Below are 13839 nucleotides of genomic sequence, written 5' to 3' on the forward strand. Positions count from 1 at the left end.
TAATTTCATATATTGTCTGAAAATATGCACATATCTCCTTTAAACAGATGTAATAAACCTCACAAAATTTGAGCAGATCCAGCATCCCGCTCATTTATTTACATCTAAACCACGCATTCTATCAGCCTCTCCTCAGTAGTTCCCTGTCACTTTTAACTTTCTTTTCTTTATTATATACCATTTGCAAATACACAGATATCTCATTTAAACAGATGTAATTTATGAACCTCACAAAAATCCAGCATTTTCTTCCCATCGAGCACTCATCTAATATCTTCCTCTGAAGCGCATATTCTATCAGCCAAAAGGAAAACTTAAGGATCAGGATCAAAAGTTCCTCTGATTCACAGATCATGATGGTCACTCCGTGACTATCCAAGCAGGCAATCCAGGCAATTGAAACTGTCAGGAGATTGCTGCTCATGCTGGATCCACACGAGCACGTAAGTGCCACTTCAAAGCAAGAACGCTTCATGTGTGCTATAAGTAAATGTCTTATTCACTATGCACTGTAGGTTTAATTTGGTATTTTTTGAGAAAATGCGATTGCTAACGTGGACATGCCATCCATGGTTGCTGGACTACTGTGTGTACTGTTACTGTATTTCCTTCTTCCTAATATGCAAATAAATTACTAAAATTTGATGACTAAACAGAAATCAAAAGAAATTGCTATCTACCATTTATAATACAACATTATATATATATATATATATATATATATATATATATATATATATATATATATTTTTTTTTTTTTTTTTTTTTTTTTAACAAAGTTTTGTGTGAAATTGAGTAAATATAGTGCTAAATAATAGTTTTTTTATTTTTTATTTTTTTTAGCAATTTTATGTTTATTTACTACATTAAATTGTGATATCAGCATTGTATCGGCCCATCGGCCACCCTGCTCTCTGGATATCGGCACTGGCATCGGCCATTAAAAAACCCAAATCGGTTGGCCACTAGTATTTAACCCTTTCGCACGTACGATTGCACTGGTTTGATTACACGAAGCTAGGCTCAGAGGCATACGATCAAACCGGTGCAATCTGTATTCGCACTGCTGTTTAGCAGCAGAGAGGGACTGAAGCAGTTGTCATAATGAATCAGCTGCTCATAGTATTTTCAGCATCACAATATCTTTATTTTTTTGTTACAAACATTAAAATAATCACCAAATAAAAGTATATATCTGTTGCCATCAGAGCTGACTGTTTTGATGCAGCGCTGCGGCGATGTTTTCTGACGTCAAACAAAGAATGTATAAACTAGTCAGTCCAGTTGAGCCTTCTCCCATTCCGTCCGTCACTCATTCTCACCACTTCCAGGGCTGGGAATTTGGGCCCTATTATTTCCGCAATGTGGAAAACATGAACGGAATTTTGGAATCCAGCCCCCAAAAAAAAGAAATTAACTATTAAACAAGGAATGCCACGGAATTTGACATATTTGGGATAAAGTGAATGTATAAATGCACAGTTAATCAAAATTAAAATCATGATATGTTCTGGTGTGATGATTAAATCATAAAAGGCTGAGATTTCATTAAATAAATAACCTTTTGATGTCTTGCTGAGCTGCATGCTTCAACAGTATGTGAATGTGAGAAGCCACTGCTTACACACCAGTCGCATCATTAACATCACGTGCGCTCTGTGTTTGTATAAATGACAAAGAGCAGAGCACTTTATTCGTGTATAGCTCATGCAGACTATATATTTATGTAATTAAATTATTTTGCGATTTAATAAGCACATTAGCCCATATAGCAAACAGCTTGTGTGAAGTGAAGTCGTCAAAAACATCCGGTTTTCCACCAAAATTAAAGCTCGGGAGGCATTCATCCCTTTTTATAGCCATCTTGTACAGTGATTACGCTTTTAATATTTAAAAATCGATCATTATTGGCAGGCATTTTATCATCTTACTATAGAAAGACTAATATTATATTTGTTTATATTTTTATTAAGGCTGCAACTAACGATTATTTTTTCTATCGATTATTTTTCGATTAGTCGATTAATCTAACGATTATTTATCTTTGAGAAATCTATTGAATATTTTCTGATTAATCGATTAATCCTTTGGTTAATTTACTAGTAAATAATAACTGTAACTTCTGCCATTAATCTTTCAACATTTTATTCAAATATTTCATACTTTACAAATAAATTTCCAACATAAAAAATAAAGTGCCAAGAATTAAAAGGCATCTATCAGTAATACAAATGTCCATGAGTACAACATAAATTCAGCCTAACATAAAAAGTGAAAAAAAAAAAAAATATTAAAAAAAAAGATTTAGGGCATCCTTTTTATGGAAAAAAATCTTGCACACAGCTTTGCCTCTTCCTGAGACACAAAAAGACACACAAAATAAAATTAGTGACTTTTTTTTTACATGAAATCTATGAATGAACTTTTACCTAATGATACTATTCATCACAAAATATAAGATTTATACAGTGTAGGCCTAATTAGGAAAGGTGTTGTTTACTATATTCTGCCGTTAGTTACCGTGAATAGTGTTGAGTATGATTTACTTCAATGGCTAGTGCCAATTGTAAATGGAAATGCACTTGTATTATTTATTTGCAAATTGTTGCTTACACCGACTTAGAGCGTAACATTAATGTAAATCTACATCGTTTATTTTCATAGGTCTGTATGCGCATAAGCAAACAGCTTGCAAATGTGCTGGAAAGCGGCGTTGCCATACTAGCCATAAGCATCTGCTCTAGGGAGTCTTTGAGTTTTTGTGTGAAACATGACAGATAAGGACTCCCAGGCACTGGCTAACAACCAACAATCCGACAAAACTCAGTGTAATAGTCCAAATACTTACGTTGCTGTCTCGTAGTTTGAGGTTTGAGAGCCCCAAGATGTTTTCTTTTGAGATGCTCGTGCATAGCACTTGTGCTGCTGTGGTATTTTACAAAGCATGCAGAGCACCATTTTATGAGGTTTAAAGAATTCCCATACTTTTGACAATCAGGTTTGAGCTTTTTGGGATAAAGTCATTTCAGCATGCCCGGGAGCCGAAGCCGCCATCATTGGGAATGAACTTAAACAGTGCAACACATCGACGCATTCCGCGCAAATCGACGTATTTACGTAATCGATGTCAACGATTAAGTCGATGCATCGTTCCGGCCCTAATTTGTATAAATATTGTATTTTTTATGGCGAGTAGGTGAATGAACAACAATTAATGTTTTTAAATAAAATAAAAGACTGCCATAAATCTATATTTTGACTCTCAGATAGGGGTGTAATGGTTCACTCATCTCACGATTCGGTTCACGATACTGAGCTCACGTTTCGGTTCAGTTTACAATTCTTTAAGCCTGAAATAAGTTAAGATTGAAAGCTTTATTATTATAATTATTATTAAAGACATGCAAAACATTTACAATTTAGCACTGTTATTAAAAGTGCAATATGAAAAATCAGAACAGGGCAATGGTGACACCAAATGGAAATATTAGCTAATAAATAGCTTTGCTGAAAATATGGAATAATGTTAGATACATGCTGCTTACACACTGTCACTGATTACATGCATTTAAAATATTTTAAATTAAAGCTGTATTTTTCAAAAATAATATATTCTCTGATTACATCTAAATATTATTTTCAAAAATACTTATTTAATGGAAGTGCATGCTTATCCAGTTAAATAATGTTCCTACTTAAACCCTACTGAAATGTACTGATGAAATCAAATCAGACATGAGATTTGACATAGCATAGCATCATTATACATATTCAGCATTATATATAGTAGATTAATATGGCACTATCATTAAACCTCATGACAACCGCATTCTATAACTGAACTGACTCCCACAATTTTTCAGGACTCACAACCGCATTTTCGTCAAACCTGAGTGAACAGAACTGTACTGGACAACTAGTTGTCAGTCACGTCATTTAACGTGAGAGAGCCACACTGCACTGTACACACGTGTGTCTCATGTGTTTCATGTGGGGTTTCGTTAACTCGCAGAGATGAGCTGCTTGTCATCCGAAGATTCAGCCACCGTTTTCCACTGGCTGCTCACGGGCACGAGCCGCACAACACAAAAGCTGCGTTCTGCACGCAGTTAAAAAGCGTTCAAAGCTGCTGTTGGTTAATTATGATCTGATGGATGAACTCACGCCTCGATTCGACTTGTTTATTTTAATAACACGGCATCAATTGTGATTAGACAAGCCGGTGTTATGGATGTCGCCATCTTTGATATTTACTTCACTGTAAATATCTTTGATAGTCATTGTCAGGATATTTACAGCTGTTAGAATATGGCTTGACTTGGTTGTTTGTTCATACAGACAGTATTCAAACTGCTACTGTAAACTTTTGCATGAACAGGACATTTCAAGACTCAATATGGTTGTCAATCCCAAACACTGACTGTGTGAACGTAGCCTAACTTTCTCTTGCGCATCAGGCGGATATCAGATCCCTCCCAGCTAAAAAAGGCTCTTCTCTTTCTTCTCCCTGTATTAAATTCGCTTAAATGGTTTCACTTTCAGTTCTCGCAGATCACATTTTTGGGGCTCCTTGTGTGCATTGAAGCGTTACGTAGGCGTAGGATGCCGTGCATATTGGATACAGCGGATTGGGTACAGCACCTCTCCCTAGTTAGAGAGTGTTTGGAAATGTAGGCTCTCTTTATTATTGACTGTTTACTTGTGTTGAATATTTACTTGTTAACTTGAAACAATGTTTACTGAAATTAGTTAGTATTTTGTTGTGGTATCAAAATTGGTGTACTGTATATGGTTTCCGATGTAAGTAAAATGGGCATAATAAATGAAAAACCCAAATTAATCTGAATCAGAATCAAATCGAGAGCTTGTGAATCGAATTTGGAAATCCGCAGTGATATCCAGCCCTATAACAAATCATGACTTCTCATCTAATTTTTTTATTTTATTCAGAGTAGCCACTCTGGGCATTCTCTCAACCAGCTTCATGAGGTATCCAACTGGGATGCTTTTTAAACAGTTTTGGAGTGCCCATGCATGCTGGGCACTTGTTGGCTGCTGTTCCTTCATTATCCATTCCACACATCCATTTCAAAATGTAATATTTTTTTTTTTTGTTTTGTAAAGAAATGTACACCCAATTTATTTTTGTCCACAAAACTAATTTCAAGCATTTAAGCATAAGCTTTTGGATCAATTTATTTATTTATTTATTTTAAATCATGAGAAACGTGTCAAGTGTTTTGGCATGAAGATATTTTAAGCAAGCCTAAGCAAACAAAAAAAGTTTTTCAAGGTTTATTTAGACCAGTGTGCTGGATTTGTCTGTATCATCAAATGGAATATAAACTTGCTTGCCATGCACATTATTTTGACTGTGGGTTGAAAGCTTTTTGGTTACCGCCAGTGATGTCATTTAATAAAGAGATCTTCGATCGCTTCGTTCACAAATTGGATTATCTACTCCTCATTATTTAAATTATGTCTCCTCTATCAGATAACGGCCATGCATATTGTGTTGTGGGGCCTACTGCTCACAGGATTCAGAATGCAAGAAAATGCATTCTTTTAATTATATAATTAGAAGTAGAGTGCCTCTAACTTGTATAAAATGCATGTACTTTATGGTTGCCTCTGTCCTTTCAAGGGATAGTCTTGTTTCTTTTCTGCCTTCTCTTGTTTCTCAGCATTTCAGTTGCTTTCTGTGTGGGTTGTATGCTCAGGCATAACATTGCTGTCATTTGTCAAACAGGCCAGTATTGATCTATGCAGTCTATGCAAAGATCTGAGATAGTTTGTGGAGGAAAATGCAGCAAACAGATTTGACCTCCATACTTTTAGGTCACCATGCAGCCATATCACAAGGAAGTTGATCGAGTTACTTTGTAACACTTTTACATGCAAACTGACTTACAGTACGTTCATTGCAGAAATTCTCCTAGTGTAACCTGAGGTTAACCACCTTGCCCAAGGGCACAATAATAACTGAACTGGGATTAAACCTTTGTGTTAACCGCACAGCTCCTTAACATTCAGGCTACCACCATCCCGATGACAGGTTAGTGTTTCTTGTCTCAAAAATGTAACTAGAGACCTTTAGATCAGCAGACTAACACTTTACTAACTGGTCAGCTAGCCTCCTCACTCCACATAAAATCTAGAAATGCACAAAATAGAAATGTTTGCATGTAGGCCTGCCAAAATCCAATAATTATTTTAATGTAATGGCTGATGATCAACATGATGGCCAGTATTAAATCAAATTTGTTGATTTACACACTAAACCTTCAATCAAGAGTTTCAAGTTAAAAGCTCCAACATCAAAACGTTATAATATACAGTAGAAAAGATGGATAACTGTTAGTGCATTGGCTTAAAATAATAATATAGTGTTTAAATGGGACATATCGAAGGCCACGAACCTTGATTTGCCATTTGCTATTGCTAGTAGGCTGTGGGACGTTCTCATTCTAGAGAGCATTTTATTGGACAGAAATTTTGTGAGTTCAAAAGTGTGTAATGTTGTAAAAATGTGTATTTTGGGTCTGTTTTCCCTGAAGAGAAAGACTGTAAATGGTATATAAGTATATCAGTGTAAAACTGCTGAAAGATCACTTTGTCAAGTGTTTGGAGAATACTAGCATATAGTTGACCAAAGAGCCACAAAGCCCTTGCATTTTATAATAAATGTATAATAACTTTATATACATTTTAGAATAACTTTATTTTATCAATATATTAAAATTGATTATGCATTATATTCTAAAAACTTCTGTTTCCTTCAGTGTGCAAGATCTTTGACAGGAGAAATGCCAGATCCCCAACAAAATGTTTAACAGCCAGCCTTAGTGTAAGATAAATACGGAACAATTGGTAAACGTGGCCTGAGGAGAAACCATATTTAGCTGAGTTTATTCTTCAGCACCCTTCCCCACAGTGTCCTCATCTCTGTCACCCTTCTTTCCATTCCCGGGGGCAACTACCAGCACTGTTTTTTTCGAAGAACAAGAGCTTCTTATTCTCATCGACATATCATTAAAACTGACTGCAGTGCTTTAATTCCAGTACGAACATCACTTTACATAATGTTCACATGCCCTGCTAGCTGTTAGAATAAACATTTGCACATGTACATGCGAGTTTGTCACAATCTGTGTGTGTGTCCATGCATAAAAAAACCTGGCGTTCCAAATTTACACCTTCAGCAGCTTTATTAGCATGAATTGTGGTTAGTTTCACAATTAAATAAGTCAAGTGTAATTGTGCATGTGTATCCATGCTTTTATATACTGGCTTTAGGATCTCCCTTAGCTCCAGCTCCATGATGCCCCAGTTCCCTTTCCCATAATAGTTATAGTGGAAACTGACTGTTCCACTGGTGGCTCACACATCCATACTATTATCTAAAATGCAAATTACCCATACATGTGTGGTTTAACTCTTGTTCTGCACTGCCTTCAGAGTTCTAGGGGACGGTACAGCACCTCTCCCTAGTTAGAGAGTGTTTGGAAATGTATGCTCTGTTTAAAATATTGCACACTTGCTCTACTCAGCACTTGGTTCCTAGCCATTAAGCTTTCATTTAGGGCTTAATGTTTCCCCTCCTTTAAACGTGTGTAACAGGTAAAGGACGGGCAAGGAGGAGGTGGGGACCAGCTGAACACTCAACATAAAGTTTTAATGCAAAACTCAACATAAAACATACATAAACAAACACACACACACACACACACACACACACACACACACACTCTCTCTCTCTCTCTCTTTCTCTCAAACTGGCATCTCCGGCTCCCCTTTATCTCACTCTCCTGCTGATTCAGTGCCGGCAATGCACCCTCACAGCCCGGCCACGCCCTCCTCCTCGTCACACTCCTCCCGTGCCCCATTCAGGCCGGGGCGCCACCAGCTTGGGTTGCCTAGTGTGACTTGCTCACTGCCTTTGCGACGAACCTATACTCTGAAATCTGACAGTGTCAGATGTTTAGGAACTGCGAATTTTGCAATGTCACTGCTTCTTTGCTGCCCATCTAATAAAGAACCGATAAGAGCACAACAATTGATGGCTTGTGTGTTTGTGTAAGAAAGAAATAGAGTACCACAGTGGCCAAAAGAGGGAATGATGCTCATTTAAAAATGTTGATATTACCTTGCCCTTATGATCATGGCCTACCATACTGTTACCATTTACGTTATAATCTAAATATTAAAGTTACACAGAGTTCGCCCTGAGAAATGGGCAGTCGATGATGTCTTCATTTGCTCACTATGCTGAAAAAAAAACAAAAAAACAAGCTGGTTTGCTGGTCTGAGCTGGTCTCCCGGGCTGGTACATTGACCTTTTTAGAGGGATTTTGGGCACTTTTCAGCTGGTCAGGCTGAGAGACAAGCTGGACGGCCAGCATAACCCACTGAGCACCAGCGTGACTTGGTTGGGAGACCAGCTTAAACCAGCTTAAACCAGCTAAGAGCAGCAATCCTGCTTTGGCTGTTTTTATGGCAGGGTGGGCATATGAGGACGTCCCATTCCTCAGAGATTACTCTGTGGAAATTTGATAGTACAATTATAATGTAAAGGCAATGTCATGTCTATCATACAGGCAACGTGATATCAACATTTTTAATTGAGCATCTTTCCCCATCTTTCCCAGTTTTCAAGCCACAACTGACTCCAGACACTCAAGGGCAAATTCATTAAACAGCCGCACCACTTTCGAATAATTTAGCACAAAAAAACCTGCCTCTTGGTTGTTTAAATTAAGTCATTGTCATTCATTTATGCACAAACACGCCTCCTTTCTTTGCAAATAAGGTTCAGTTGTAGATTGTGCTTTAATTACAAAACTCTTTGCTATTTGCCTGGCACAATTAACATCATGCTACATGTGACATGGACAGGTGACTTGAAATGCCCAGTCAATGCTGTCAATTGCTAAATGTATATCTTACATTCTGACAATAAAAAAAACTGTTGATGGCACAGTCTGCCAGGGGCTTTACCAAAGATCAAATTGTGATCATATTATACAATCTGACTAGCACCAACTGTATCTTAAAGGATAGCAAAGATCACACAGCGTACAATTCTGCATTTCCCCACTTTTCAAATAAAGCATATGTTTGGGACAGGGTATGAGTATATTTTGTGTGGTGCTGGCGCAGCAGCGATATGCAGAAGCCTGCCAACACCTCCCTCTGCTTTTGACCCCTCGGGGAGAAGCAGCCATCCAGAAATGCCCATCTGTGCCTCTACCTCCTTGGGCAAGATCTGTGCATGTATACGCTTATACCTGGCACAGCTCCACACACATTTATGGTGCGAACACACAGCAGGAGTGTTTGCAGTTTGCCCCCATCCCTGTGTGCTTATAGAGATGGTGCTAGTCTGTAGCTGCTGCCCAGCATGAGGAGAAATATTACAGAGGCGGCCATCACATCCCCACTGACTTTTCACCTTTCATTTTACCTTTGATCTCGAACACTGCTGACTTACAGTAAAAGGCTGTGCTAAACAGTCAATGTTTCTAATGAACGATGTTTTGTGCATAATATGCTCCATATTCATAATAAATGTTATTAGATACACAGCCAAGTACCTGAGATCACAGAGCTTTAAAGGCTTATTCACACCAAGAATTTTTGCCGATAATGTTCGGCACAGACACAGTGAGTGTGGCATCAGGCCTCGGTGAGGTGTTTGTTTTAAATAATAAACAAAAAAGAGGAATAAAGTGTCCAATGGGGAAAGTGTCTAAAATAAAAGGTAGGGCATCATCCTGGTATAATAGCGCTTTTTGAAGGACGGGAAGTGAATAAAGGGATTGGTACAGGTTAATTGGTCCAGCGGCCACACGTGCTACCCTCTTGGCGGTTGCACCTCCACTGGACCTATTGCCCTGGGCCACGGCACGTAAGGGGAATGGTGGCCTGACGTCCTGGCCTGTGGGCTGTGATGCATGCTCCAATCCCTGGCATCGCATCTTATACACATACGGAGGTTCTGGGGATTGAGTCCGGCAATGCATCTAACTCACTCCATATATCCTACCCACTTCATTCCTGGACCTGCAAAGACACCAGCGTGCATGCACAGATGGAATGAGGCTGCCCAAGCTTACATGACACAATGCGTAATTGAATATTTAAAGGAAGTACAGTTGTGGTCCGGTTAACATTTCAACATGTTGTATGAAGCCGAGCTACTTTTGCATGATCTAGTTCTGTTAGTCTGACTTTGCAAAAATTTGACTGGTATGATTTCAGTTGGACTTTTACATGACAATTTAAAAGATGAATTATTGTTTTAGTCTGACTGAAATCAAACTTCTAAAGTGCATTTAAACGTACCGAGTCGGACATTTTTTTTGTGAGGATCTTTTATTTATGGGGAGTAGATTGATTTTTTTCTTTTTTGAATGGCAAAAAAAAAAAAAAAAAAAAAAAAACACTGACCAATAATAAATTGGCTTTTTTTGTGTCCAGAACCAAAATATGTTGAATGGCAACCATAATGGCAACAAGTAATCATACATGGTATGAATGTTTTGTTTTTGTTTAGGAAAATAAATTTAATAATAAATTTGGTGTATTTTTTTATGGTGTGAACAGGTCTTTAGGGTCTGACCAGACTTGCCACTTTTACTGTGCAGAGAATTTGTCATCCCATAAGAGCAGACACTGCGGCGGTTACCATTTAGTAGCTGACTAGGATGCCAATGACCAAACCCCTCAAATCATTCAGACTGGACTTTGTGGAGACAGGAGCCACACATCTCCCCTTCCGAACAGTCAGAATTCCAATGTCTGCCGCTGAAATATTAAGTACCAGCATATCGTAGCTGCGCTAGCTCTGGAAGAGAGCATTTAATAAAACATAACTAGCCTTACTGTCTCGCCTCTAATACTCCAAGCACAGGATTTGTGATCGACTCTCCTCTTCTCCATATTAAAAGTGCCGTACTATGAAATATGAATTCCCTAACTTCCCTTCTGTGAATAAACGGTCAGTCATTACAATCATGTATTCCAGAGAGCCATGTAGTAACAATCTAGTACAACAATAAAGTAATATGTGGCTGTTATTTGTACCCAACACACCCATCACAGTTTGGATGGTTTGTGTCCTACACATACCCTTTGAAAATATGTAGCTTTTCCGTACAAGTCAAAAATGCAGCAAGGTCAAGTTGTGCCTTTTGGGGCTGACTGAATGTGTGTGCACATGTACGTCATTCTTTTGGACTTGAGCGTTGCTTAATGGGTTTCTATTACAGCTGATGCTGCTATCTATCCTGAGCTGTTGCCACGGTAGCAGGGGAGAGTGGGTATTACTGTTCAGAGCCATCAGTTTGCGGGTTGTGATAGAAACAACAGATGATTCCGAATCTCAAAACTGCATCTCACACACACTTCCCTTGAAAAATGTTACTGTTGTCATTTACTTGCACACTCTTTCCAGTCCTTTCCATGAATACCCTTGAGGAGAAGACAAATTACCCCTGTCTGAGAGCTCTTTTCCTGCTGACTGTAAAAAAGGAGAGAATATTACCTTGTGTCGATAATGCAAATATATTTTTTCGTGTGTTACAGGTGGAGGGAATCGTTCTTGTGTGTACCAGCTGAATATTTTCAGGACGCCCAGTCTGGTAAGTCTCTGCTGTATGTGTGGGTCTGTATATGTACCTTGGTTGCTTGTTTTTCTGTGGTAAACAATTGTGTATATTAAAGCTGGGTGTCATCAACCACCTCCTGATGTGATTCACATTGCAATGCACATATATATATCACAGTGCTTCACAATTAGGCATGTGACGGTATCAACTTTTAGCATCACGATAATTGCTGAAGCTTTCATAACAGAATACGGTATTATCGCGGTACTGAATAACATTACAAAAACGGGTTGAAAGATAAACAAACTTTATTGTTGTTCTCTTAATAAACATAACATTTAATTGCTTTTTTCAATCCTGAACTGGCCCTTTAAATGAACAAATAACAAAGAATTTTGAAAAGAACCGCTTAACATTTAAAATGCTAATTGAACAACTACTTGGCTACAACAATAGTATGCATGTTTATTTCTGGATAGGAAGCCAGTTGCAAATATATAGCTACCTATCCACCTTTTTCCTGAACGTGGAAGTGTCCCACAATTCGCCTGTTTTCAATTTCCGGTCTCTATTGTTTTCATACGCATCAGCATATATTCTTGAAGGGTAATGTGAGCTGTGTCTCATTTCTAAGGCTGCATGCTAGCTAGGATGCATCCTTTGAAGGCTGCAGTATACCGAGCGACCGAATTCTTTGTTATTTTGAAGTGCCCATGATAACAATATTGTGCATGTTAATTACAATGATATACTGTATTACCAAATATGTCACATGCCTATTCACAATATCAGAATTGGATTGATTGAGTTTCAATGATTGAAACTGCCAGATGCTCAAGAGAGACTGAATGAAACTGCGGGATCAGTTTCAAGCTCAGTTTCAATCCGTGTGGCTTAATTCACTGTTATCCACTACAACGCCTCATAGTCGCCTGCTATAATCGCACTGAGAAATGCCCGTTTGAGAGTGTGTGCTTATATAGACAACCTGCTTCTTCATTATGTTAACTGTAGGAAATTATATGAATGCACACATAAATGCAAAAATGTTTTATAAAAGGATCTGAAGTATCGATACAATACTGTGAGAATTATGATACATCGATATATGATTTAATCTGCACAGACCTAAGCCAAGCCCACACGACAGGACTTAAAGTTGTCGCTTTTGAAGTTTTCAGTCAGCAACTTGTCTGCAACAAGAAGTCTCAGATCACAGTGCATGCCCATATCAGTGGATTTAATTGGGGTTTGGGGCAAAAATGTCATTGAAATTGACAAAAATGCCCCTGGAATGCAAAATATAGGGACAGCAATTATTATTAATTATGTATTTCTTCTTAATGTCTGAAATTGCAAGCACAATAAACCTCACAAGAATCGGAAATGGGCTAATTTCCCTTAGACTGGAGTGAGACCATAGACGTATCTAGAGCTGTCCCGACCTTTTTCTCAATAAAACTTTTGGTGCGGCGCCTCGACTCTTTTGGCCAATCAGAATCAAGATAATGGCATCATCTTCTTTTCCATGGATCAAGACAACTTTTTGCGGTACTACAATTCTGAGGTAAGTTTGCTGCCAATGATGTAATGCTTTTTAACTAACTTAACCTTAGGTAACTAGTTGTTACAGTAACGTTAACGTACCAGATCAAGTTACTTTGTCTGTTGGTAAGTTAAGTGTGTCGTGATAAATTTTTCCTAACGTTACCCCATCAAACTTTTCCCAACCTGTTGGTAAGCTTATTAGCACACAAGCTAACTTTAGTGTATTACAACGTCAGTTCAGAATGAATCGGAATACTTTTGCTGAGTTAAGGCTAACTCCCACTGCATCCGTATTTCTATCTGATTTTAACGTCTGTCTTTTTTCAAAAGTTCCAAGGGAAATAAAAATGTACACGTAATGAAACAAGACCCATTGTGTTTTAATGAATGATCGTGTTGACCATGGTTACGTTTTAACATGATCAGTGTTGTTTGCTAATGTATTCAATTTAGATATGTAAAAGTAGTGAAGCATTATTCTTCAGTTTTATGTTTTAAGTCGCAAAACAACAATTTGGGTGTTTAATATTTGCGTATAAGCTTCACTTTTGTCATATATCATGTAATTAGCTGCCGCTACAGCAGGTGTCATGTGGGGCAGAGGACGTCTCTAGTATTTTCCAATCAGCAAGCGCGCTGGAGTCTTTGCTTTAAACCGAAACACCGGCTCTGGCGGATAATT

At 38.0% G+C, this 13839-nt stretch overlaps 1 protein-coding gene across 1 annotated transcript in view; it reads left to right on the forward strand.

Moving 5' to 3' along the window:
• The window catches only part of LOC127411260 (alpha-(1,6)-fucosyltransferase-like), a 146671-nt gene that overhangs the window by 26888 nt on the left and 105944 nt on the right, over positions 1-13839 (forward strand). Inside the window, exon 2 of the mRNA XM_051646692.1 lies at positions 11587-11642. The gene's annotated coding sequence lies outside the window, so the exon portion shown is untranslated. The remainder of the gene's footprint in view (positions 1-11586; positions 11643-13839) is intronic.

This window comes from Myxocyprinus asiaticus, chromosome 20, assembly GCF_019703515.2.
Source record: "Myxocyprinus asiaticus isolate MX2 ecotype Aquarium Trade chromosome 20, UBuf_Myxa_2, whole genome shotgun sequence".
Classification (NCBI taxonomy): Eukaryota; Metazoa; Chordata; class Actinopteri; order Cypriniformes; family Catostomidae; genus Myxocyprinus; species Myxocyprinus asiaticus.